This window comes from Lithobates pipiens, unplaced genomic scaffold, assembly GCF_037356315.1.
Source record: "Lithobates pipiens isolate NorthernLeopardFrog02 unplaced genomic scaffold, aLitPip1_a1.2 Scaffold_25, whole genome shotgun sequence".
NCBI lineage: Eukaryota > Metazoa > Chordata > Amphibia > Anura > Ranidae > Lithobates > Lithobates pipiens.
In genome coordinates, this window is record NW_027507787.1 from 95,008,108 (window position 1) to 95,035,888 (window position 27,781).

The 27,781-nt window shown below is 45.4% G+C and overlaps 1 protein-coding gene across 1 annotated transcript in view; it reads right to left on the minus strand.

Moving 5' to 3' along the window:
* Window positions 1-24,805, minus strand: part of LOC143930420 (membrane-spanning 4-domains subfamily A member 4D-like) — a 128,770-nt gene extending 103,965 nt beyond the window's left edge. The window contains exon 1 of the mRNA XM_077454726.1: window positions 24,673-24,805. The gene's annotated coding sequence lies outside the window, so the exon portion shown is untranslated. The remainder of the gene's footprint in view (window positions 1-24,672) is intronic.
* Window positions 24,806-27,781: the final 2,976 nt, after the last annotated feature.

The following is a 27,781-nucleotide window of genomic DNA, read 5'->3' on the forward strand; positions in this document are numbered from 1 at the left end:
AGAAGGGCAGATTTGTAGAGGGTAAAGTCTTGCAGGGATTTCGATTTACGCCATGATCGCTCAAGAGCACGGCTGTGTCTCTTGAGACTTCTGGTGTCGTCTGTTTGCCAGGGTTGTGGCAGATGGGGCCTGGTTCTGCGTGTAGAAAGAGGAACAAGTATATCTAGGGAGGATGACAACATGGTGTTGTAGATGGAAGTGGTTAGGTCTGGGCAAGACAGGGGTGCGATTTCGACATACAGTAGGTGACTGCTATATTCTGTCAATCTCGCTGCTTTTATCAGTGAGATTGACACCCTGCGAGCCCCGTCGCGGGAGCCAGCGCCGAGCCGGCTCGCATCGAGAAAGGAAAAATGTTTATTTTCCTTTCCCGATAAGCGACAAGCATCGCTGATATTGAGGCCGGGTTCACACTGGTGCGGGGATCCGAATTGGATTCTTGCCAATACCAGGCACTGTATTTGGCATGAATCCTAAGGGAGAACTCCCCGCCAAATAAAAAAAAAACGGCATGGGTTCCCCCTCCGGAGGCATACCAGGCCCTTAGGTCCGGGGAGCGAGCGAGCGCCCCCCCTCCTGAGCCATACCAGGCTGCGTGCCCTCAACATGGGGGGTGGGTGCTTTGGGGGAAGGGGGCGCCCTGCGGCCCCCCCACCCCAATGCACCTTGTCCACATTTTGATGAGGACAATGGCCTCTTCCCGACAACCCTGGCCGTTGGTTGTCAGAGTCTGCGGGCAGGGGGCTTATCGGAATCCAGGAGCCCCCTTTAAGAAGGGGCCCCCAGATCCCGGCCCCCCCACCCTATGTGAATGAGTATTGGGATACCATGTACCCCTACCCATTCACCTGGTGAAAAAAAAGTAAATAAAACACAACACACAAGGGTTAAAAATAGTTTATTGCACAGCTCCGGTGGTCTTCTCGCCGCCACCCGGGGGTCTTCTTCCGACTTCGGGGGTCTTGTCCCCCTCTTCGGTTCTTCTTGTCGGGCCTCCGCTTTCTTCCTTTAGCTCTTTTACTAGCGGAGGCCTGGTCTTCTGTCACCGCCGCCCCTTCTTCCGACTTCGGGGGTCTTGTCCCCCTCTTCGGTTCTTCTTGCCGGGCCACCGCTCCTTCTTCCAGCTCTTTTACTAGCGGTGGCCCGGTCTTCTGACACCGCCGCTGCCTTCTGTTCTTCTTCTTCTTCCTTCTTGAGATGTTGACTCGATGCTCTCTCTGGCCGCAATGCCAGGGACGTGGTGTGTGGCGACTTATATAGGGACAAGGGGCGGGGTCACCGGTTGATTTCACACGGTGACCCCACCCCTTATGATGTCACAGTGCCAGCATCCTCTGGGACTGTGACATCATAAAGGGGCGGGGTCACCATTTGACATCAACCGGTGACCCCGCCCCTTGTCCCTATATAAGTCGCCGCACACCGCGTCCCTGGCATTGCGGCCAGAGAGAGCATCGAGTCAACACCTCAAGAATGAAGAAGAAGAAGAACAGAAGAATGGAAGAATGGAAGGCGGTGGCAGAAGACCCGGCCACTGCTAGTAAAAGAGCTAAAGGAAGAAAGCAGAGGCCCGGCAAGAAGAACGGCAGAGGGGGACAAGACCCCCGAAGTTGGAAGAAGCCTTGTGTGTTGTGTTTTATTTACTTTTTTTCACCAGGTGAATGGGTAGGGGTACATGGTACCCCAATACTCATTCACATAGGGTGGGAGACCGGGATCTGGGGGTCCCCTTCTAAAAGGGGTCTCGCGGATTCCGATAAGCCCCCCACCAGCAGACCCCAACAACCAACCACCAGGGTTGTCGGGAAGAGGCCCTTGTCCTCATCAACATGGGGACAAGGTGCTTCTGGATGGGGGGGCCGCAGGTCGCCCCCTTCCCCCAAAAGCACCCACCCCGCCATGTTGAGGGCACGCGGCCGGGTATGGCTCAGGAGGAGGGGGGCTCGCTCGTCCCCATCCCCTTTCCTGAACGGCCGGGCTGCGTGCTCGGATAGGGGTCTGGTATGGATTTTGGGGGGACCCCCACGCCGTTTTTTTCAGCGTAGGGGATTCCCCTTAAAATCCCTACTGGACCTAAGGGCCTGGTATGCCCCCGAAGGCATGCAGGTCTCCTTAGAGAGGCGACATTATCACCGCTCTCTCGCTCGCTACTATAGGAAAATTAAATTTTCCTATTGCAGCCAGCGCGAGAACCAGCGGGACGGGATCGCGCTGGTTAGAGAAGCCTGTCGCCGGGAACCAGCGTGACAGCATCGCGCTGGAAACACAATATTGGCGGCACCTATTGTAAAGGCCATCAGCAGATTTAGATTTAGATTTTAGATTTTAGATTTAGTCGTATTTTAGATTTAGTCATACCATTTTAGATTTAGTCGTATTTTAGTCATCTGAATTGTTTTAGTTTTAGTCATATTTTAATCAACTAAAGTAGTATTAATTTAGTGGATGAAAATATTTTAGTTGATGAAATTAACACTGCCTAAAAGACCAGTGAGGTTTTTTTCTCTTGTTTTGTGTACTCTATTTAATTACGATCGTATGCAAATACATCAAAAATTGTTCAATTGCGGTTAAATGTGCATAAATAGATTAACCACTTACAAACCAGACCATTTTGCTGGTCAAAGACCAGACCACTTTTTGCGATTCGGCACTGCGTCGCTTTAACTGACAATTGCGCGGTCGTGCGACGTGGCTCCCAAACAAAATTGACGTCCTTTTTTCCCCACAAAATAGAGCTTTCTTTTGGTGGTATTTGATCACCTCTGTGGTTTTAATTTTTTGCGCTATAAACAAAAATAGAGCGACAATTTTGAAAAAAACACATTATTTTTTACTTTTTGTTATAATAAATATCCCCCACAAATATATAAAAAAGCTTTTTTTTCCTTCAGTTTAGACCGATACGTATTCTTCTACATATTTTTGGTAAAAAAATCGCAATAAGCGATTATTGATTGGTTTGCGCAAAAGTTATAACGTTTACAAAATAGGGATAGTTTTATAGCATTTTTATTAATAATTTTTTATTATTTTTTTTTTTTACTAGTAATGGCGGCGATCAGCGATTTTTATTGTGACTGCGACATTGTGCGGGACCCATCGGACATTTTTGACAAATTTTTGGGACCATTGTCATTTATACAGTAATCACTGCTATATAAATGCAGTGATTCCTGGGTAAATGACACTGGCAGTGAAGGGGTTAACCAGTGGGTGGCAGTGTAGGGGTTAAGTGTTCCTAGGGGTTTGTTACTAACTGTGGGGGGGTTGGGCTTTCATTTAGTGAACACTGATCTCTGCTCCAATCACATGAAGCAGAGATCAGCGTCACTAGTTGCTAGGCAGAATGGAGAAATGCTGTTTACACGGCATTTCCTCCATTCAGCCGTCCCGTGAGACGATCGCGGGGATGCCCGCGGCGATCGAGTCCGCGGGTCCCGCGACCGGACTCACGGGGGTCCCGACCAGCGCAGGAGCGCGCCGCCGCCGGCGTGCTCCCGATGGCAGGGCGGCATTGAATATTGGACCTACCTGTACGCCAATATGCCTGCCCGTGCCATTCTGTCAACGTACATCGTCTGCAACAATTTTTTTTTTCCGATTGAATGGGCTTTTTTTCAGATTATTTTTGCTACCAGCCTGTATCTGTCTATTTTCACGAGACAGAAAGTGATGGAAAATGCAAAACTTTTCAGTTGTCACTACAGTACAAAGCTAAAGGGGAATGTCTCTCCATCAACATGAACTATTTTTAATACTTATACTGCTGTTATTAGTAATGTGAGGGGGTTAGCTCGGCAGCGGGTGTGTGTGACCCCCTGGATGGGTTCACAACACAAAATTAGGCACAGCAGACAGCGTTGTAGGTGCAAAAAACAAAAGATGCGGTTTATTTATGCTACATGCAGTGAAACATATAACAGCCAAACAAAAATAAAACATGAAAATAAATCCTGGTCAGCTTGACCTCTAATTACACACTTAGATTCCCTGTCTACCAACTGAGTGCAGCCTTGTGCTGCACCAGTCCCTGTCTCTGTTGTAGAGGTTTGCCACACAGGCATTAACTCACCTCACAGAACAGGTGTCACACTCCCCAGTCTATACAAACACAAAACTGGTTCCAGGATGGAGCATCTCCCTAAGCATGCTGGGGTTTTTTGTAGAGGTCTTAATGAGCCCACTTACTTCAGCTGGGCTCATTAACTCTTCCCCTCTAATTAAACAAGTCTGCATAAAGCCTGAATCTAGGGCACACATATTTCCCATCCTGGATACAACCAGGTGACTTTACCTGCGTGCTGCCAAATACCCCCCCCCCCTCTTGTTTCAACCTTGGGGTTGTAACACAAGCAGTCAGACATGCATGTATCCGAGACAAAGCATCCACATTCCCCATTTTAACACCAGGGCGATGCTTAACTGTAAAGTTAAATTCTTGTAGGGCCAGGAACCACCTATTTACCCTTCTATTGGTCTCCTTGTTCTGAGCCATCCACTTTAAAGGAGCGTGATCAGTCACCAGGTCAAAGTGCCTACCTAGCAGATAGTACCGATTGGAATCTAGAGCCCACTTCACTGCTAAACATTCCTTCTCAATCGTGGCGTAATTTACCTCATGGGACTTCAACTTCCTGTTGAGGTAAATGACTGAGTGCTCTTCCCTGTTCCAGACCTGGGATAACACTGCTCCTAACCCAACGTCTGATGCATCAGTTTGTACAACGAAGTCCTTAGAGAAGTCTGGTGAGTACAACACTGGCTGGCTACATAAGGCTGTTTTTAAGGACTGAAATGCTTCTTCAGCCTCTGGGGACCATTTAACCATGACAGACTCTTTCCCTTTTGTCAGGTTGGTGAGGGGCACAGCCTGAGAAGCAAAATGGGGAATGAATCGTCGATAATAGCCAGCGATTCCCAGAAAGGCTCGTACCTGTTTCTTGCTGTTGGGACGTGGCCAACTCTGTATGGCCTCGACTTTATTGACTTGGGGTTTTATCACCCCCCTCCCAATAGTGTACCCAAGATATTTGGCCTCCTCCTGTCCAATGGTACACTTCTTTGGATTGGCCGTAAACCCAGCTTCCCGGATAGAGTCTAGGACCACTTGTACTTTTGGCAAATGTGAGACCCAGTCTGTGCTATAGATAATCACATCATCCAAGTAAGCTGCAGCATATTTCTGATGGGGCCTCAGAATCTTGTCCATTTTCCGCTGGAATGTTGCCGGTGCATTCTGTAACCCAAACGGCATTCTCTTATATTGGAATGCCCCATCTGGGGTTACAAACACAGTTTTCTCCTTGGCCAACTCGGCCAGGGGAATTTGCCAATACCCTTTGGTGAGATCAAGAGTTGTCATATATCGGGCTGTTCCCAGCCGGTCAATCAACTCATCTATACGGGGCATGGGGTAGGTGTCAAATTTTGTAACTTTATTCAATTGTCGAAAATCGTTACAAAACCGCCAGCTCCCATCAGGTTTGGGCACTAGTACGATGGGACTGGACCAGTCACTCTGGGACTCCTCTATCACACCCAATTCCAGCATCCTTTGAACCTCCCCACGTATTACCTCCCGTCGGGCCTCTGGTATTCTATAAGGTTTTAGTTTTACCCTTTCTTCTGGCGGGCTGATAATGTCATGCTCTACGCCAGATGTTTGTCCCGGCAGCTCAGAGAAAATCTCTTTGTTACGAAGTACAAACTCTTTAACCTCCTGTTGTTGGGGTTTCGATAAGGTGTCTGCTATTCCAACCTCAGGAACTAAGCGATCAGGCTGTGCTTGTGACAAAGTCTCTGCGACTAGGGATTCCCTATCCCTCCAGGCTTTCAGCAGATTGACGTGATAGATCTGCTCCGGCTTTCGCCTTCCTGGCTGTCTAACCCTGTAGTTCACCTCACTAATTTTTTCAATTACCGTATTTTTCCGTGTATAAGACGCTACTTTATCCTTAAATTGTTAGCCTGAAATTCGAGTAGCGTCTTATACACGGTCAGTCAGCCTGGGAGAGAGCCGTGCGGGTGCCTAGATGGTCATAGCTTGTGAACGGCTTCCTCCAATCACGAGCCATATGTTAGTGACGTCAGCTGGAGGTAGAGGAGGAGGTGGAGAGTGCGCAGATACGATCCCGTTCGACGTGGAGACTGCGCAGATGCAGAGAGCAGAGCGTTTTGAGCCCAAGATGTCACAGAATAATAAAAGTAAGAGACTGTCTTATTCTGCAAAATTTAAACTCAGTGTAGTTAGCTATGCAAAAGAGCATGGGAATAGAGCTGCAGAGAGACAGTTGACTGTGACTCAGAAGACAGCAATGATGCAAAAGAAGAATTCTGTCTGGAACTAGTGATGAAGAAGAGAACATTGATGCAACAGAGGTTGAATAAAGTGATATGATGCATAATATACTGGTATGTAAAAGTTAATTACTAAATAAAACTGTGTTCTGTTTTACCTGTTTAAAATATGGATTTCTTAATTCTGGGTTGCAAAAGTGGGGGGCGTCTTATACATGGGGGCGTCTTATAGACGGAAAAATACGGTACTTCATATGGACCTTGCCATTTGGCCAGAAATTTGCTTTCAACCATAGGGACTAGCACCAAGACCCTATCCCCCGGGGAAAAAGTACGGGTCTTGGCCCCACGGTTGTACACCCTCTGCTGTGCTAACTGCGCTTGGGTTAAATGTTCCTTTACAATTGCCATTACCTGTGCAATCCTATCTTGCATCAGGGCGACATGCTCAATCACACTCCTGTGAGGAGAACTCTCATTTTCCCAAGTTTCCTTGGCGATGTCCAGCAGCCCTCTTGGGTGTCTCCCATAGAGCAACTCGAAGGGTGAGAAACCCGTAGAGGATTGGGGTACCTCCCTAATGGCAAACATCAGATAGGGTATTAGACAGTCCCAATTCTTTCCATCTCTATCCACCACCTTCTTTAACATTTGTTTTAGAGTTTTGTTGAATCTTTCAACCAACCCATCTGTTTGGGGGTGATACACAGATGTACGCATTTGTGTTACTTTGTACAACTTGCATAGTTCTTTCATAACCCGGGACATAAAGGGTGTACCTTGGTCCGTAAGCAGTTCCTTACAAATACCCACGCGGCTAAAAACAAGAGATAGCTCTTTGGCTATGGTTTTGGCCGAGGTATTTCGAAGAGGAATTGCTTCCGGATAATGGGTGGCATAGTCCAATATAACCAAAATGTACTGATACCCCCTAGCAGACTTCATTATCGGACCTACCAAATCCATTGCGATCCTCTCAAAGGGGACCTCAATGATAGGAAGAGGTACCAGCGGGTTACGGAAATGTGGCATAGGTGCCGACTTCTGACACACAGGGCAGGAGGAACAATAATTTTCTGTTTCCTTCATGACCCCAGGCCAATAGAATCTCTGCAATACCCTCTCTCTGGTTTTCTCGGTCCCCAGATGACCTCCCAGAATGTGCCCATGGGCCAATTCTAACACCAACTTCCTGTAAGGTTTGGGCACCACAAGTTGCTCAATGGTTTCTTCTGCCCTTTGAGCCACTCGATACAGCAGGTCCCTTTCCATAGTGAAGTACGGGTAAGTGCAAATCTTATCTGGGTTCACTAACTCGCCATCTATTTTCACCACATTTCCCGTGCCTTTATTAGGGTGGGGTCTTTTAACTGTTCTGTGGCAAAATTTTCCCTGTGAACCTCAAGATCCGAAAACTCCACAGACGGCATGTTTTCATCTGAGGATGTTGGCTCCTCCCCAGTTTCTCGAGTTTCCCCCGCCAATACCGACAAGGGAAATTCAGGAGAGTCCTCACCACTCCCAGAGGAATTCTGGTCATCTTCCTGGTCTATAGGGGCACCAGTGGGGGGCTCAGGACAATCCCAGAGTTCCCAGAAATTTGGAAAATCCCTTCCCACAATAGCATCATGTGGTAAGTGAGACACTAACCCCACCTGATGAGAGAGGTTACCTTTGGGGGTCTCAAAAAACACTGAAGTTACAGGATACTCTCGGGTGTCCCCATGCACACAAATAACAGCCACCTTGTTCTTCCCAGAGACCTTTGTAGTAACTAATTCAGCTTTTATCAATGTTACCAGGCTACCTGAATCCAGCAACACATCAACATTTCTACCATTAATACGCATTTTACATAAATGTTTCCCAGGTCCCCGAATGGCAGTGCATGCAACTGTCGCAAACAGCAACTGACGTCTCTCCCTTATAAAGTCACATTGCATAGGCTCATCCACAACTGGGCAATTGGCTGCAATATGTCCCTCTTGCCGGCAGCGGTAGCAAATAATCTTTTTCGCTGCCTCTTGCAGCCTGGGCTTCCCGGGCTGCTCCCGCCAGACCTTAGGTAGAACTCCCACCCTCTCACTCTCTCCACCCTCACCCCTTGGAGTCATCTTACCCGCCACTGGGGATGATCTGGTCTTAGGGTGGAAAGTCCGTGAGTCCCTGGAAGAGGTGGTCAGGCTCTCTGTAGCCAAGTACCTCTCTACCAGATCCACAAGTTTATCTGCATTTTCTGGGTCTCCATGGCTTACCCATTTTTGGATGGCAGTAGGAAGAGCTCTCAGGAAACGATCCATAACAACACGTTCCACAATGTTTGGTGCGGTCAAAGTCTCTGGCTGCAGCCACTTCCTGCTCAGGTGAATGAGATCATACATTTGAGACCTGGGGGGTTTTCCAACCTGAAAAGTCCAATTATGCACACGCTGAGCCCGGACAGCCAGGGTAACACCCAGCCGTGCCAATATTTCTGTTTTTAGCACCACATAGTCTTTTGCTTGGTCAGGCTCTAGGTCATAATAAGCTTTCTGCGATTCCCCAGTTAACAGAGGGGCCACCAGTCCAGCCCATTGCTCCTTAGGCCACTTTTCCCTTTCAGCAGTCCTTTCAAATGTGGTCAAAAACACCTCCGGATCATCCTCTCCAGTCATTTTTGTCAGTAAACGGCTCACACCAAAGGATGAGGTATTATTGTAACCACTTGCCTCATTGGTCTGCGGACGTTGCTGTATTAATGTCTCTATTTGCTGTTGAAAACACTGCTCTTGCTTCTGCAACAGGTCTATGAAGTGGGCTTCAGATTGCTGCTGGGCTTGTTTTGCTGAGCTTCCAGACTCTGCAGGTGAGCTTTCTGCTGAGCTTCCAGACTCTGCTGGTGAGCTTTCTGCTGAGCTTCCAGACTCTGCTGCAAAGTTGCATTTGTCTGCTGCTGGGCTGCAAGGCTCTGTTGTTGAGCTGCAAGGCTCTTTTGTAAACCTGCATTTGTTTGCTGCTGATTTGCATTTGCTTGCTGCTGGTTTGCATTTGCTAGAGCCAGCTGTCTCAGTATCTCCTCCATGCTGGCCTTAAAAAAAAAAAAAAAACTGCCAAAATTCTCCACCAACTGTGAGGGGGTTAGCTCGGCAGCGGGTGTGTGTGACCCCCTGGATGGGTTCACAACACAAAATTAGGCACAGAAGACAGCGTTGTAGGTGCAAAAAACAAAAGATGCGGTTTATTTATGCTACATGCAGTGAAACATATAACAGCCAAACAAAAATAAAACATGAAAATAAATCCTGGTCAGCTTGACCTCTAATTACACAATTAGATTCCCTGTCTACCAACTGAGTGCAGCCTTGTGCTGCACCAGTCCCTGTCTCTGTTGTAGAGGTTTGCCACACAGGCGTTAACTCACCGCACAGAACAGGTGTCACACTCCCCAGTCTATACAAACACAAAACTGGTTCCAGGATGGAGCATCTCCCTAAGCATGCTGGGGTTTTTTGTAGAGGTCTTAATGAGCCCACTTACTTCAGCTGGGCTCATTAACTCTTCCCCTCTAATTAAACAAGTCTGCATAAAGCCTGAATCTAGGGCACACATATTTCCCATCCTGGATACAACCAGGTGACTTTACCTGCATGCTGCCACAGTAAATACATAGGAAAGTATATTATATTTACTTTTTTTTTTACATTTCTTTAGTTGTACAGCAAAGAAAATATTACTGAACAAATATGTTTTTTTAAACGCACAGTTAACCCCTTGATTGCCCTCCTGATTAGGGATGGCCAAACTGTTCGCCCGGCGGTCGGTTCACGGCAAATTTTGGCTGTTCGCGGTCCGCCCGATCGGTGGACTATTGCCGCTGTTCGCCCGGTGGACTTACGTGTTTACTGTGTAAAAGAACTTTGACCTATGATGACACATCCATCATGGGGTACAGGACAGCCAATTGAGACATTACAGCACATGGACATTTGGACATTCCCCCTAACTTATAAATAGACCCGATCCGGCGGCCATTTTACATTCTTTCTACTGTCACTATAGGGAAAGGTTGCTGTGTGGAGCAGGGAGAGACTGCAGTGACCCAAATCGCTAGCTATTAGGTCCACAAAAGTTATTTTAAGGACTGGTATGGTATAGGTGTAGTTCAGGATATAGGTTTGAGGCACTGCTATTCAAGTCATTGTTGCAGCAGATTGTGTTTTGTCAGTGCTGAGAGAGGGACAGATAGGACGCTGTGTGTTGCAGAGAGGGACAGTCAGTTTAATCATTAGCTGTTACTATTAGGTCCACAAAAGTCCTTTTCAGGACTGGTATGGTGTAGTAGTACAGGATATAGTTTTGAGTGCTATTCAAGTTATTGTTGCAGCAGCCTGTGTTTTGTCAGTTTACATAGGGACAGACAGGAAGCTGTGTGTGGCAGTGAGGGACAGTCAGTTTAATCAGTAGCTGTTACTATTAGGTCCACAAAGGTCCTTTTCAGGACTGGTATGGTAATAGGGTTGTACACGTAAAATATTCTCTTCTTTCCAAATATAGAAAGAATATTATACTTGACTGCTGCCCTTCTGCTGCAGTAGTCCTTTATGAGTATAGGGACTGAGGTACAGTCTGCTAATCACAACCTATTAGTTCCACAAAGGTCCTTCTAAGGACTGGTAAGGTATAGTGTACTACAGTATATAGGGTTGAGTGAGGTACAGTCTGCTAATCACAACCTACTAGTTCCACAAAGGTCCTTCTAAGGACTGGTAAGGTATAGCGTACTAGAGTATATAGGGTTGAGTGAGGTACAGTCTGCTAATCCTTAAGGACTGGTATAGGTCCACAATATATAGGGTTGAGGTGCACTACTGCTGACTGCTGCCCTATTCTGCAGCAGTCCTTTATCAGTATAGGGACTGAGGTACAGTCTGCTAATCACAACCTACTAGTTCCACAAAGGTCCTTCTAAAGACTGGTAAGGTATAGCGTACTAGAGTATATAGGGTTGAGTGAGGTACAGTCTGCTAATCCTTAAGGACTGGTATAGGTCCACAATATATAGGGTTGAGGTGCACTACTGCTGACCGCTGCCCTATTTTTCAGCAGTCCTTTATCAGTATAGGGACTGAGGTACAGTCTGCTAATCACAACCTACTAGTTCCACAAAGGTCCTTCTAAGGACTGGTAAGGCATAGCGTAGTACAGTATATAGGGTTGAGTGAGGTACAGTCTGCTAATCACAACCTACTAGTTCAAAAAAGGTCCTTCTAAGACCTGGTAAGATATAGCGTACTAGAGTATATAGGGTTGAGTGAGGTACAGTCTGCTAATCCTTAAGGACTGGTATAGGTCCACAATATATAGGTGTCGTAGAAATTTGGCTATATGCTATGCACACAGCTCCATCTACCGCTGTGCTTCCAATAAGCACCCATTTCCGTCTTAATGATATAATGCTTTAGGCTTACCTTCTCCAACACATTCATCCCAATGACCAGACATCCCCAATGCAACCTACATCCTCATCTCAGCCTGGCTGCTCCTCAGCCAGGCCGCCCTTACATCCCATTAAAGACACATCAACAGTCGTGTTTCCTTCTGCTTCATCCTCAGCCAGCCCCCCTAAGCGAGCCCTTGACCAAGCTTTTTATTTACTTTTCCCACTGGAAGCCACGCCCTGGAGGGTTTGCCTCCAACAGCTGAACACCTCCCACAAAGGATGTGACCTCACAGCAGTAACAGGATGTTAATGCCCATATAAGGACAATACAATACAATACAATACAAGGTACCTTTACAGACATGTATACATTCAAATAGTCTGTTACACAGACTGACCAAATGCTTTCAATGATGGAAACCATACAAAACTAATGAACGATGACTATAATTCCGTTGATAGAAATCCTTAATATATACATTGTTCCAGAGAACAATGTATACTTGGATAATTCTACATCTCTTGTGAATGGAAAGCCATCTACAGATGTGCACTGCCTATCTCCATGTGCTGATCAGACACAGCAGAGACAATGCGCACACATCCGCACACAACCAATGCCCGCAGAGCACGCATATGTCCCCAGACGATCGTCTGTACAATGTACAGGGGCCCTTTTGCTGGCGGACATACCCCCACTCCGCAAACACCTTTTTTTCCAACCCCAAGATATTATCCACTACCTAACGGATCTCAACCAGCGTCAGTCTGCCCCAGTCAGCTCTTTTAGAGCGGGCTGGGGGAGAATGAACACAGGAGGACTCTTATGACAATACATATAATAAATACATCTAAAATTTCCACAACATAGGGTTGAGGTGCACTACTGCTGACTGCTGCCCTATTATGCAGCGGTCCTTTATCAGTATAGGGACTGAGGTACAGTCTGCTAATCACAACCTACTAGTTCCACAAAGGTCCTTCTAAGGACTGGTAAGGTATAGCATACTAGAGTATATAGGGTTGAGTGAGGTACAGTCTGCTAATCCTTAAGGACGGGTATAGGTCCACAATATATAGGCTTGAGGTGCACTACTGCTGACTGCTGCCTTATTGTGCAGCAGTCCTTTATCAGTATAGGGACTGAGGTACAGTCTGCTAATCACAACCTACTAGTTCCACAAAGGTCCTTCTAAGGACTGGTGAGGTATAGCGTAGTACAGTATATAGGGTTGAGTGAGGTACAGTCTGCTAATCACAACCTACTAGTTCCACAAAGGTCCTTATAAGGACTGGTAAGGTATAGTGTACTGGAGTATATAGGGTTGAGTGAGGTACAGTCTGCTAATCACAACCTACTAGTTCCACAAAGGTCCTTCTAAGGACTGGTAAGGTTTAGCGTACTAGAGTATATAGGGTTGAGTGAGGTACAGTCTGATAATCCTTAAGGACTGGTATAGGTCCACAATATATAGGGTTAAGGTGCACTACTGCTGACTGCTGCCCTATTCTGCAGCAGTCCTTTATCAGTATAGGGACTGAGGTACAGTCTGCTAATCAGAACCTACTAGTTCCACAAAGGTCCTTCTAAGGACTGGTAAGGTATAGCGTAGTACAGTATATAGGGTTCAGTGAGGTACAGTCTGCTAATCACAACCTACTAGTTCCACAAAGGTCCTTATAAGGACTGGTAAGGGTGTACTATTTGGTGTGCAGTATATAGTTGTGTAATACACGTATAAAATACTTGCACATATAAAAAGTATAGTACAGTGCCTTGCGAAAGAATTCGGCCCCCTTGAACTTTTCAACCTTTTGCCACATTTCAGGCTTAAAACATAAAGATATAAAATTTAAATTTTTTGGTGAAGAATCACCAACAAGTGGGACACAATGGTGAAGTGGAACGAAATCTATTGGATATTTTAACTTTTTTAGCAAATAAAAAACTGAAAAGTGGTGAGTGCAAAATTATTCGGCCCATTTACTTTCAGTGCAGCAAACTCACTCCAGAAGTTCAGCGAGGATCTCTGAATGATCCAATGTTGTCCTAAATGACTGATGGTGATAAATAGAAACCACCTGTGTGTAATCAAGTCTCTGTATAAATGCACCTGCTCTGTGGTAATCTCAGGGTTCTGTTGAAAGCGCAGAGAGCATCATGAAGACCAAGGAACACACCAGGCAGGTCCGTAATACTGTTGTGGAGAAGTTTAAAGCCGGATTTGGATACAAAAAGATTTCCCAAGCTTTAAACATCCCAAGGAGCACTGTGCAAGCGATCATTTTGAAATGGAAGGAGTATCAGACCACTGCAAATCTACCAAGACCTGGCCGTCCCTCTAAACTTTCAGCTCAGACAAGGAGAAGACTGATCAGAGATGCAGCCAAGAGGCACATGATAACTCTGGATGAACTGCAGAGAACTACAGCTGAGGTGGGAGAGTCTGTCCATAGGACAACAATCAGCCGTACACTGCACAAATCTGGCCTTTATGGAAGAGTGGCAAGAAGAAAGCCATTTCTCAAAGATATCCATAAAAAGTCTTGTCTAAAGTTTGCCACAAGCCACCTGGGAGACACACCAAACATGTGGAAGAAGGTGCTCTGGTCAGATGAAACCAAAATCGAACTTTTTGCCCACAATGCAAAACGATATGTTTGGCGTAAAAGCAACACAGCTCATCACCCTCAACACACCATCCCCACTGTCAAACATGGTGGTGGCAGCATCATGGTTTGGGCCTGCTTTTCTTCAGCAGGGACAGGGAAGATGGTTAGAATTGAGGGGAAGATGGATGCAGATAAATACAGGACCACTCTGGATGAAAACCTGTTGGAGTCTGCAAAAGACCTGAAACTGGGACAGAGATTTATCTTCCAACAAGACAATGATCCCAAACATACAGCAAAATCTACAAAGGAATGGTTCATAAATAAACGTATCCAGGTGTTAGAATGACCAAGTCAAAGTCCAGACCTGAATCCAACCGAGAATCTGTGGAAAGAGCTGAAAACTGCTGTTCACAAACGCTCTCCGTCCAACCTCACTGAGCTCGAGCTGTTTTGCAAGGAAGAATGGGCAAGAATTTCAGTCTCTCGATGTGCAAAACTGATAGAGACATACCCCAAGCGACTTGCAGCTGTAATCGCAGCAAAAGGTGGCTCTACAAAGTATTAACGCAAGGTGGCCGAATAATTTTGCACGCCCCACTTTTCATTTTTTTATTAGTTAAAAAAGTTAAAAAAAATCCAATAGATTTCGTTCCACTTCACAATTGTGTCCCACTTGTTGGTGATTCTTCACAAAAAATAAAAATTTTATATCTTTATGTTTGAAGCCTGAAATGTGGCAAAAGGTTGAAAAGTTCAAGATGGCTGAATACTTTCACAAGGCACTGTATAGTGCGTTTCCACTGTGCAGCATTGTGACTGCTGAGCGGTTCTGCAGCGATACTACAAAGAGTGACAAACGCAATCCAAAAAAAAGTATTGTAACTTGTGTGATAGACCAGTGCCCCCCAAAAACAACAGATTGAGGCGGGGTGTTATATACCTTCTTCCACATACATACTACACGTCTCTAAAGAGTTTTGTCACAGGGTCATTTAAAAAATGACAGGCAGAGGAAGAGGCAGGCCCTTCCGCAGGGGTGGTAGGGGTAGGGCAGGAGCAACAAAGTGGGAAATTGCAGAAGGTGCGTGCGATTATGTCAAAGGAAGCACCAGAATTGGTTGAGTAGCTCACTCAGCCTTACTCTTCTGCACCCTCCTCATCCTCTCGATCTGCACCCTCTTCTTCACTCTCTGCTATGTGCACCCTCAAAGACACTACCACCAACAACACCACCACCACCACCACATACCTTCCGCTTCAGTCACAGGAATTATTTTCCGATCCATATCAAGACATTTCTGATGCGCAGCCACTCTTGGCATTGGATCAGGAAGAGGAGGTAGCAACAACCGCCACTCAGCAGTCTGACGACAGTACTCAGATCAGCCCAAGGAGGAGGTTGGTCCCCGTTGTTGCTGTCTACTCCGAGATCTCTACTTACAGCGGTGGAGAAGGTGACGTCGATGATGACGTGTCTAGTGATGTCACGTGGGTGCCCACAAGAGAGGAAGAGGAGGGCAGTTCAGAGGGAGATATGGACCATCAGATAGGGAGGAGAAGCAGGAATAACTTACATTGCACAGGAGGGACAAAGCAGACTGCTAATGTATCAGGAGGGAGTCATCGACCATGTACGGTCACATCTGCGCTCCCAGGACGCCGGCACATGGCTCCGCAGTGTGGGCTTTTTTTAAAGTGTCCACTGCTGACAAAAGTGTTGCCATCTGCAATCTTTGCAGTCAACGCATTAGTCGCGGTAAGCCCAACACTCACCTAGGGACGACCGCCTTAAGAAGGCACATGAGCTGCCATCACCGAGCCCAGTGGGAGCAACGGAACACACAAAGCCACACTCCATGCTCTCACCGTCCAGCCTCGTCTTCTACTTCTCCTTCTCCTCTCTCCTCACAATTGTCCTCCACTCCACCTTCCATCACGCCAAGCTCACGTTTTTCTGCAAAAAGGCAGGCTTCCGTGGGCCTAATGTTTAGAGCGTAAAAAAATGATGACGCCGGATAACCCTCTTGCCCAACGGTTGACGGCTGGCTTGTCAGAACTGATAGCCCGCCAACTACTGTCATATAAACTGGTGGACTCGGAGGCCTTTCGAAAATTTGTGGCCATTGGAACACCACAATGGAAGGTCCCAGGAAGGAAGTATTTCTCACAGAAGGGCATCCCAGAGCTATATGGCCATGTTCAGCGGCAAGTGAATGTATCTCTGGCACACAGTGTCGGTGCCAAGATACATCTGACCACAGACACATGGTCTAGCAAACAAGGGCAGGGAAGGTATATCACTTTTACTGCCCACTGGGTGAACCTTCTGACGGCCGTCAAGCATGTAACCTGTGGCACCCGTGTAGATTTGGTTTTACTGCAACGGATTGCATGCAGGCCTGGCTCTTCTTCTCCTCCTCCTCCTCCTACTCCCTCTCCTCCTCGGCTGACTCCTCCTTTTCCGCTGCTAGCGTCTCTTCCGCTGCGCCGCCCAAGCTCCCCAGAACCTTTTCAACATGCCAGGTGAGCCTTGCTGACATTCAGCGGCGACACAATCTGCCGGTCAGACGTCTTATTTGCGATTGCCCGACGTGATGGAACTCAACCTTCTATATGCTTGATAGGCTGCTCCAGCAGAAACGTGCAGTTAACGTCTACCTGTATGAACTCTGCGGCAGAACAGGTTCTGGGGAGCTGGTTTTTTTTCACCGCACCAGTGGCTGCTCATGCGCGACGCATGCAGACTTCTGCGGCTATTTGAGGAGATCACCAAACTGGTCAGTCCCAGTCATGGCACCATCAGTGACATGGTACCTTATGCCTTCTTTATGGAGAGTGCATTGCGTTGTGTCATTGATCAAGGTGTGGAGGAGCAGGAACGGGAAGATGAGGAAGTCACAATGCTGGATGAATTCTGAGGGGGGGCTACTCTATCTGAAACAAGTGAACAACAGGAGTCTGAAGAGGAGTCAGAGGAGGATGGTGCCGGGGCGGACGAGGAGGAGCAAGAAGAGCATGCTTTAAACCTTTCTGGGATCACTGTTGTGCGTGGATGGGGAGAGGAGAATGAAGAGGACGACATTATCCTGGATGATGAGCAGGAGCCAGGCCACCACACCGCTTCCAGTTTAGTGCAAATGGGGCCTTCATGCTCCAGTGTTTTAACAGGGACCCCCGTATAAAAAGCATAAGGGTCCAGTACTGGGTGGCAACGTACTTAGACCCCCTGGTACAAACACAAAATGGCGGAAATTTTACCGCCGTCACAGAGGGCTGTCAGAATGGAGCACTTCCAGGCCTTGCTTCGAGAAATGCCGCATTCTGCTTTTGCGTGCGCTGGCAGAGGAGCAATTCCCACTCCTAGAGAAGGAGTTGCGGGTACCAATCCAACAGCGCCTGCAAGAAGAGGCCGGTTTGAAGATGTGTTGGTGACTTCTGATATGAGGTCATTCTTTCAGCTGACCAATCGACAGGTGTCATCCGGATCCAGCATCAAGGAACGCCTAGACCGACAGGTGTCCGACTACATCGGGTTAACAGCCGATGTGGACGCTCTGAGGAGTGATGAACCCCTGGACTACTGGGTGGGCAGGCTTGACCTCTGGCCAGAGCTTGCCCAATTTGCAATCGAACTGTTGGCTTGCCCCTCATCCAGTGTCGTGTCCGAAAGGACGTTCAGCGCAGCAGGGGGGATCATGACCGATAAGCGTACTCGCTAGCTCATGACAGTGTTAACTACCTCACATTTCTAAAAATGAATGAGGCATGGATCTCGGAGGAATTCAACACATGTGACCAGTAGACCATGTATATGTCTAGAAACAATTTTTTTAATCGAGCACACAGACCTTCTTTCTTCATTTGGCTCACTTCCTTGTACTAAAAAAGCACACCGTACTATATGCCCGTACCCTCCTGTTTGAAGAGGTTGAGCAGAGTCATATTTCTACTGGGGCTGCTTATTATGAGGGGCTCCCACCATCCCTGTGCTGTGCTGACTTCCCCCTGGGGCTGTACCTCTGCTGTGCATATTATGAGGGGCTCCCACCATCCCTGTGCTATGCTCATTATGAGGGGCTCCCACCATCCCTGTGCTATGCTGACTTACTCCTGGGGCTGCTTATTATGAGGGGCTCCCACCATCCCTGTGCTACGCTGACTTCCTCCTGGGGCTGTACCTCTGCTGTGCATATTATGAGGGGCTATGCTCATTATGAGGGGCTCCCACCATCCCTGTGCTATGCTGACTTACTCCTGGGGCTGCTTACGGTGCAGGTGTTAGTGCTGTATATCACGGTGCTGGTGTCAGTGCTGTATATCACGGTGCTGGTGTCAGTGCTTTATGTCACGCTGCTGATGTCAGTGCTCTCTATCACAGTGCTGGTGTCAGATCACTCTATCACAGTGCAGGTGTCATTGCTTTATGTCACACTGCTGATGTCAGTGCTCTCTATCACGGTGCTGGTGTCAGATCACTCTATCACGGTGCAGGTGTCATTGCTGTATGTCACGCTGCTGGTGTCAGTGCTGTATATCACGGTGCTGGTGTCAGTGCTTTATGTCACGCTGCTGATGTCAGTGCTCTCTATCACGGTGCTGGTGTCAGATCACTCTATCACAGTGAAGGTGTCATTGCTTTATGTCACGCTTCTGATGTCAGTGCTCTCTATCACGGTGCTGGTGTCAGATCACTCTATCACGGTGCAGGTGTCATTGCTGTATGTCACGCTGCTGATGTCAGTGCTCTCTATCACGGTGCTGGTGTCAGATCACTCTATCACGGTGCAGGTGTCATTGCTGTATGTCACGCTGCTGATTTCAGTGCTCTCTATCACAGTGCTGGTGTCAGATCACTCTATCACGGTGCAGGTGTCATTGCTGTATGTCACGCTGCTGGTGATCATCTCCTGCACCCTCTTCTTTGCCTACCCTGACCTTCCCTCTCCTCCATTGCCTTCATGCACTCCACAGTCCTGAATTGTCACAATTTCACATATAAAAAAAGAATGCTTGTAGTTGTCGATCCAAGATTCACCTCATACATGTGTTATGTCATTGGCCATGTGGTGGGACTATGTGTGCACAGCTAGTAATTATTTTGTGGCTGCAAATTTGACCTGTAGGTTTGTAAAGTTCGCCTCCCATTGAAATCAATGGGGCCCCCCGCGAACGCTATCGGCCGCGTTCGCGTTCCGCATTCGCGAAACGTCCCGTCGGAAGTTCGTTCATCCCTACTCCTGATCTCTCCTGTTACCCAGTCAGTGCCATTAGTACAGTCTCAGTGTACAGTATTATCGCTGCTTACTGTATTAGTGTTAATAACAATGACATTTAGTCTGTTAGTGTCCCTCCCAGCCAGTGTCCGTAAGTGCCAGATTGTCTACCACAATATTACTAGTATAGTGTCTGTACTGATCAGTATCTAGACTGTCCCTAATAGTATAGTGTCTACAAAAACACAGTTTGGTTTTTACCAAAGAAATGTAGCAGAATACATTTTGGCCTAAATTTATGAAGAAATTAGATTTTATTGTGTAGCACCCTCTACATAGGTAGGTGCTAGAGGTTAGGATTTTTTTGTGAGTATAGGCAAATTTAGGCAGGCCTAGCTGGAAGCTAGGCCTGTTTGCTTTGATTTGTGTGGGCTGGGAGTCAGTGGCATAACTAGAACCTTCAGGGCCCTGATGCAGGAAACCTTGGAGGGCCCCCCCCCCCGACTTCCGGACAGGGCTCTTTTCTCCGGGCCCGATGGTGGAACACCAGGGCCCAGTCCCAAGTGGGTGGCCGCATATAAAGGAACCGATTTAAAAAACATCAATTACAGCCACTGTGCCCATCAAACGCCACCACTGTACCATCAAACGCCACCACTGTACCATCAAATGTCACCACTGTACCATCAAATGTCAACGCTGTGCCATCAAACTCTGCCGCTGTGCCCATCAAATGCCACCGCTGTGCCCATCAAATGCTGCCAGTGTACCCATCAAATGCTGCCACTGTGCCCATCAAATGCCGCCACTGTGCACATCAAATGCTGTTGGTGTGCCCATCAAATGCTGCCACTGTGAATCCCCACCACCCGCTCGCTGTCTGCCCACCACTTACCCTGTCTTGGTGGGGCAGCGGGTAACGGCCATGAGCGGGGTCCTCCATGCATCTTCTGCCATCCTCATCTCCTGTCCTCTCCTCCTGATAGGCGTCCAATAGCTGTGCCTATCATTTTAGCCAATTAGGTGATGAGTAACAGACCCGCACACCTGATTGGTGGAGAGGCGGTTCAGTGTTAGGAAAGTGAATATTAATTCACTTTTCTAACACACCTGGGTAGACTGTGAGCGTCAAGCATGGCACTCGCAGTTCACCTATTTTGAAGCCCATTAGAGCCCATGGCTCTAATCAGGTGCTGCAAAAACACCCCGCCGCTGTAAATCAGGCGCCCGGCACCCCAAAAGGGACCAGACACCTAAATATGGGGGTGGCATCGGTGGCCATGGATAGATTCATGCTATGCATTAATCTATCCATTGGTCATAGAGGGGGTGGCTGGAGAGAGGGGGCGACACCTGTGCACCTTTTTGGATGCACCACCACTGATAAACACATGCACATTCACATGCATACATATGCATACATGCACACTCACATACTTGCACACACACACATGCATACATACACATACATATATGAACACACACACATACAAGCATGCTCACACACACACACACACACACACACACACACACACACACACACACATACATGCATGCTCACACACATACATGCTCACACACACACAAATACATGCATGCTCACACACACACACACACACACACACATACATGCATGCTCACACGCACATACAAGCATGCTCACACACACATATAAGCATGCTCACACACACACACACACATACAAGCATGCTCACACGCACACATACAAGCATGCTCACAAGCACACATACAAGCATGCTCACATGCACACATACACACATACAAGCATGCTCACACACACACGCACATACAAGCATGCTCACACACACACACACATAGATACAAGCATGCTCACACATACACATGCATACAAGCATGCTCACACATACACATACAAGCATGCTCACACACACACATACATACAAGCATGCTCACACATACACATACAAGCATGCTCACACACACACATACAAACACAAATACAGCAGCTAGTCTTATAAAAAAAAAAAACGGCAGACATTTACCTTGGCTCTTCCTGCCGGGTACTGCACTGTAGGGGGAGACAAAGAGCACACACTTTACCCTAATGTAAGGTGCTCCCGCACACTGCCGATTTCAGCTCGGCTGATTATCGGGGAGCTCCTCTCAGCCTCCCCTCCTCCTCAAGGGCCCCCTGCAGCAAGGGGCCCGGTCGCCATGGCGATCTTGGTGACCCCTATAATTCCACCACTGCTGGGAGTGGCCGGGTGTTAGCAGCTGGAGACTCACAGGCAGCCACACTATGACCTAGGATTCTAGAAGGAGAGGAGAGGTGGAGCTGTCTGGGGTGCAATGTCTCAAAACAGCTGGTGGGCCGAAGTTGCCTACCCCTGGTTTAGACCCTTGATATTTCACCAAAGCCCTATGACGGGGCTGCTAAAAAAAAAATTTTTTTTTAAAATAACAAAAAATTATATTGTAAAAATAATTAAAAAAAACATAAAATTGTAAAAAAATCATAAAAATAACAAAACTACTGACATCATCCACTGCTATGCTGCTATACACATGTGTATGTGTGCTCTGGGGTGCACACCAATGCATACAGTGTTGCATGACCATGCAATTGCCAAATAGAGTAGTACAATGTGGAATAGCAAAAAATGCCGTGGTCATGAAGGTGATAAAACCTTACGAAGGTCAAGTGGTTAAGAGAAGGCCATATGCAATTTTGTAAAATTATAAAGATTTTCTTCTTCTGGCTGTCCAGTGAGCAACTCCAATAGATGCTCAAGAAGCTTTCAATGGAGTGAATAAACAAGACAGGTTTTCACAGGGAAATACAATTTTTTAGACTAAAATTAACAATCAAAAAACATTGTTACATGACACCAGCAAAAACAACTCAATCATTTGTACAGTTTATACGTTTTTGTTTTTTAAATCCACACTGTATAATTAATAGAAAATTTAATATAGCATTTTTTCACATTCACTTATTTGAGTGTTTAGAAACATTATTTTGGTAGAATATTAGGATTGATTTTATTTTACATGGTTTATTGGTTAGTGTCATGATAATATATACAGCACAATGTAGACAGTATTAAAAGGCGAATTCCTAGTGCATGAGGATGTTTTAGTTCCTCTTTCAGGTGTGTTTTAAAGCCTGTTTCCACCCCAAGAAGATTTTCCCTCATTTCATGTGTAGGTGACAGGTGTCAGATGGAACAGGAAGGACAGGGAAAATTTCTGCAACAACTGTATTTAAATTAATAGACATTTTGAAATGCAGTTGGAAGTAGTTGCTATACATCTCCAAGCACTGCCCTTATATTACTATGACAATTAAACATTTCCAGGTTGCCTGATCAGCTGTTTTATGTTTGACATATACTGATCTGTACATCTACATGCCTAGCCAGATGTAGTAATAAGTAGGGGCATAAGCAGTGCAAATTTCTTCCCTATTTGCAGGAAATAAATTTGCATGATTCTTCCATCAACACAGACAGCGCTGACAGTGGAATCCTTCCTGCTGAGACGGCTTCCCCTGCCCCCCACTGGGAGAAGACAGTGATTATTGCTAGCGGCTATAGCAGTCACTAGCAATATTCGCAAGTAAATCCGGCAGGCTGGTTGATCGATCAACTTGTTACAGTCAGCCTGTCCATACACGGTTCAAAACTCGGCCAGTTCCTGCTGAACCGACCAAGATTCTAATCATCTGTGGTTAGCCTTAAGATCGTTCATATAGGATATATAGTACAAGAAAATACTGATAAAAATTATTCTGTTGGCTTGTAATTTTAACATAAACTTTTTATCATTTTCAACATAAAAATAAATATTAATCAATTTACTTTGATATTTTAAGTACCTTACTTAATTTTCCATTCGTTCTTAAAACACATATTTTACATTTACAAAAATAATGTATAATATTGAGTAATCTAAACAAAACTTTTAAGGTATGTGCATTTCCATATTCTAATTGAGTTACATTTACTTAAAAAAATGATCTTTTCTTGCAATACCATTGAAAGGTAAGAGTAAACATTGAACAAATTATCGCTCACATTATTTAAATGTTGCTTAATATACCATCCAAAATGTTTATTTTATTTGCAGATTATATATTTATAATAATTGGGCATACGTCTGTTGTATACACCTATTGTAGTACGTGGCTAGGCCCCCAAAAAATCTCACACATGAGGTATCCCCATGCTCAGGAGAAGCAGCAGAATACATTTGTTGGTGTAATTTCACATATGCCCTTGGCATGTTTAAGCAATATATCATTTAGTGACAACTTTGTGTACATTTTTTTTTCTTTTTTCAATCACTTGTGACAAAAAATAAAATATTTAATGGGCTCAACATGCCTCTCAACAATCTCCTTGGGGTGTCTACTTTACAAAATGGGGTCATTTGGGGCCATGACTGCCATCATCAAGAAATAAGATCCTAAACTAAAAGCTGTGTAAATTCATGAAAACTTACACTAGTTTGTAGATGCTATAACTTTTGCACAAACTAATAAATACGCTTATTGCCATTTTTTTTACCAAAGACATGTGGCTGAATACATTTTGGCCTAAATGTATGACTAAAATTTAGTTTATTGGGTTTTTTTATAACAAAAAGTAGAAAATATAATTTTTTTCAAAATTTTCTGTATTTTCCGTTATATCACAAAAAATAAAAATCGCAGCGGCAATCAAATACCATCTAAAGAAAGCTCTATTTGTGGAAAAAAGGACACAAATTTTGTTTGGGTACAGCATTGCATGACTGTGCAATTACCAGTTAAAGCAGCGCAGTGCCAAATTGTAAAAAGTGCTCTGGTCATTGAGGGGCCAATTATTCCGGGGCTGAAGTGGTTAAAAAAGGCATTTGGAGTCTTTGAGGAGGCTGAGATCAAAACTTTTGATTGACTTTTTTTTAAAACAGAGTTTAGTGTCACTAAGGCTGAGAAAATGATCTGAATGCCCATAGGTGGTCTGGAAGACTAGCAGCAGTTGTCCAAGGAGTTTTTGTTTTGGGTTCCTTGGTTGGAGATGATAACCTTATAAATAGTTTATCTGTCTCAACATATTTTGGAATCTGGGTTCATAACAAATAAAATTAGACAAAACTCACCTCTTCTGCTGTTATTCCTCTCCTTTACAAAAGTCGCTCGTTTTTGAAATGTCCTCTTTATTGTGCCTTATGTCGGACTTTCTGATGTTACAATTTGTGCTTTGTGGTGTTTCCATGGCTAGGACGTATTGTGTCATCCAGCAGCGACTGATATTTCACACCTCTAGGCATTGTATTTGTTGTTAAACACTATTGTAATTTAATCTTCCTATGTAACAAGTGACAATTATTTATCACTAGTCTTATTTTACAGCTACAGATAGAGTATACTACTATACAACTTAAAAATAAAAACACACACACTTAAAAAATTAGAAAACCATGGTGTTAAAAAAAGAAAACATATAAATACATATCTGAATGTGATCACTGTAAAAACAATTTCACCTTTACAATATGTAAGTGGTTTAACCATCACAAACAACAATAAGACCCTTTTACACTGCTAGCGCGGGTGCGTTAGCAGTAAAGCGATGCTAGTTTTAGCAGCACTTTACTATCGTTTTAGCTGCGCTTTTTGGTCAGCGGTGGGGCATTTTTAACCCCCGCTAACGCCGAGGAAAGGGTTAATATTGCCAGAAAAGCGGCGCTTCTGAATAGCTTTGCAGGCGCTTCGGCAATGGTGCCCATTCATTTCAATGGGCAGGGGTGGTGGAGGAGAGGTGTATACATCGCTCCTAAACCGCTCCAAACATGCTGCTTTCAGGAAATTTTCTATAGTTCTGCAAGCACACCGCTCTAGTGTGAAAGTACTCGGGGAGGCTTTTTTCAGGCGCTTTACATGCGCTATTTTTAGCCCTTTACCGCCTGAAAAATGCCTCCAGTGTGAAAGGGGTCTAGTGGACTTTTTTAACTCACATTACTAACAGACACTGTTTTCTCCAAAAAATAACAGAACATCATGGAATGATATAAAGCTACAAGCCAAATAATGTAAAGGGACACCTACTTTATTGGTCAAACCTATTCCCCATGTGTCTGGCATTTTTCTTCTCAGACCCTTCAGGTTATCCTTTCTAATTGTTTCCAAATGTTTACAAATAAGGTGTTCAACTATGTAGCCCAGGTTATGAAGTCATCAAGTGGCGCAGGACATGGAGCCAGCATGGTATGTCTCGCTAAACCAGTGCTGGGCACCATTTCCAGCTGACCATTTAGGTTGCCATCTTTTCTTTAAGCCAAACCCGAACACTTTAGTGCACCTTGGTAATAATATGCAGAGAGGAAACACACATAGTGTAATATAGCTAAAACCAGAATTTATTAAAATATGACAATTGTGCACTTACATACATAGAATCCAAAACAGCATCATATTGTGAACATCTGATTGGTAGCTGCATCCCAGTCAGGGCCGGGACAAGGGGTGGGCAGGAGGGTCGACTGCCCTGGGCACTGTGGTATCATGTAAGGTGGGGGGGCACCACAAGGAAATAGGGGGAGGGGATTTATGCTGGAAAGGGGGATTTGGGGGCAGCAGGGAGTAAGTATTGTTCTAGGAGGGGAAATTCGGGGGGATTCCAAAATTTAGGGGGAGAAGGAATGGGAGAAGAAGATTTGTGCTAGAAGGGATGATTGGGGTGTTTTGTGCTGGAAGGGATGATTTCCAGTGGGTTTATTGGGAGGGGTAATCTTAGGGGTAGATAATTTGTGCTAAGAGGAGTGATTTTTGGGGGGGGGCACTTGAATTGGGGGGATTTGGGGGATGGGGGTTAAGATTTCTGCTGATAGGGGGGATTTCAGCAGGGGAACAGATTTGTACTGGGAGGAGGGGGAATTTATGCTGGGAGGGTGAAAAAGATTGGTGCTCATTTATTTGGGGGGGGGGGTTTGATGACGCATAATGTTCATACACCTTGGGGGCGGGGGGTGCAGTTTGCCATGTTTGCCCTGGGCTCTGGATGACCTTGTCCCGGTAGTCCAAGTCCAAGTAGTTCCGCTTCTTCTTCTTTTGTCAATCAATGGCTGATCAGTGTATTCTGAAGCACCGAGTCCTGCTGTCAGAATACAATATTCTGGCTGGGGTTTCTCTATCCACCATGTTTGTGTGGAAGGAAGAATCTTCTTCTTTTTTTTTTTTTTATCGCCAGCTCTAGTGTTGAAGGAGAAATAGTTTGGGAGCTTTATTGGGGACATTGCGCCCAATAAAGTAGCACCATAGGCAAAACCTTTTTTTTTTTCATTTTGGATAGAGTAAGGGATGGATATACCCTCTGTCAGATTTTTTTGTCATCTGTGACCCGTTGCAGAGATTTCCCTTTTCTTCCTGTCCCATAGCCAAACACTCTGTCCAGCACAAAAATATAATGTTTTGCCTTTAGTTATACTTTAACCACTTTCAGACCGGACCATTTTGCTGGTCAATGACCAGAGGTCTTTTTACAATTTGGCACTGCGCTGCTTTAACTGGTAATTGTGCGGTCATGCAATGTTGTACCCAAACAAAATTTGCGTCCTTTTTTTCCCACAAATAGAGCTTTCTTTTAAAGGTATTTGACTGACTCTGCGATTTTTATTTTTTGCGATATAAACGTAAAAAGACCGCAAATTTTGAAAAAAAATGATATTTTCTACTTTTTGTTATTAGAAAAATCCAATAAACTCAATTTTAGTCATACATTTAGGCCAAAATGTATTCAGCCACATGTCTTTGGTAAAAAAAAAGTCAATAACTGTATATTTATTGGTTTGCGCAAAAGTTGTCACATCTACAAACTAAGGTACGTTTTCTGGAATTTACGCAGCTTTTAGTTTATGACTGCCTATCTCATTTCTTGAGGTGCTAAAATGGCAGGACAGTACAAAACCCCCCCCAAATGACCCCATTTTGGAAAGTAGACAACCTAAGGAAATTGATAAGAGGCATGTTGAGCCCATTGAATATTTTATTTTTTTGCCTCAAGCGATTGAATAATGACAAAAAAAATATTTATTTTTTTTACACAAAGTTGTCACTAAATTATATATTGCTCACACATGCCATGGTTATATGTGGAATTGTACCCCAAAATACATTCTGCTGCTTCTCCTGAGTACGGAAATACCACATGTGGTCGACTTTTTGGAAGCCTAGCTGCGTACGGGGCCCCGAAAACCAAGTACCGCCTTC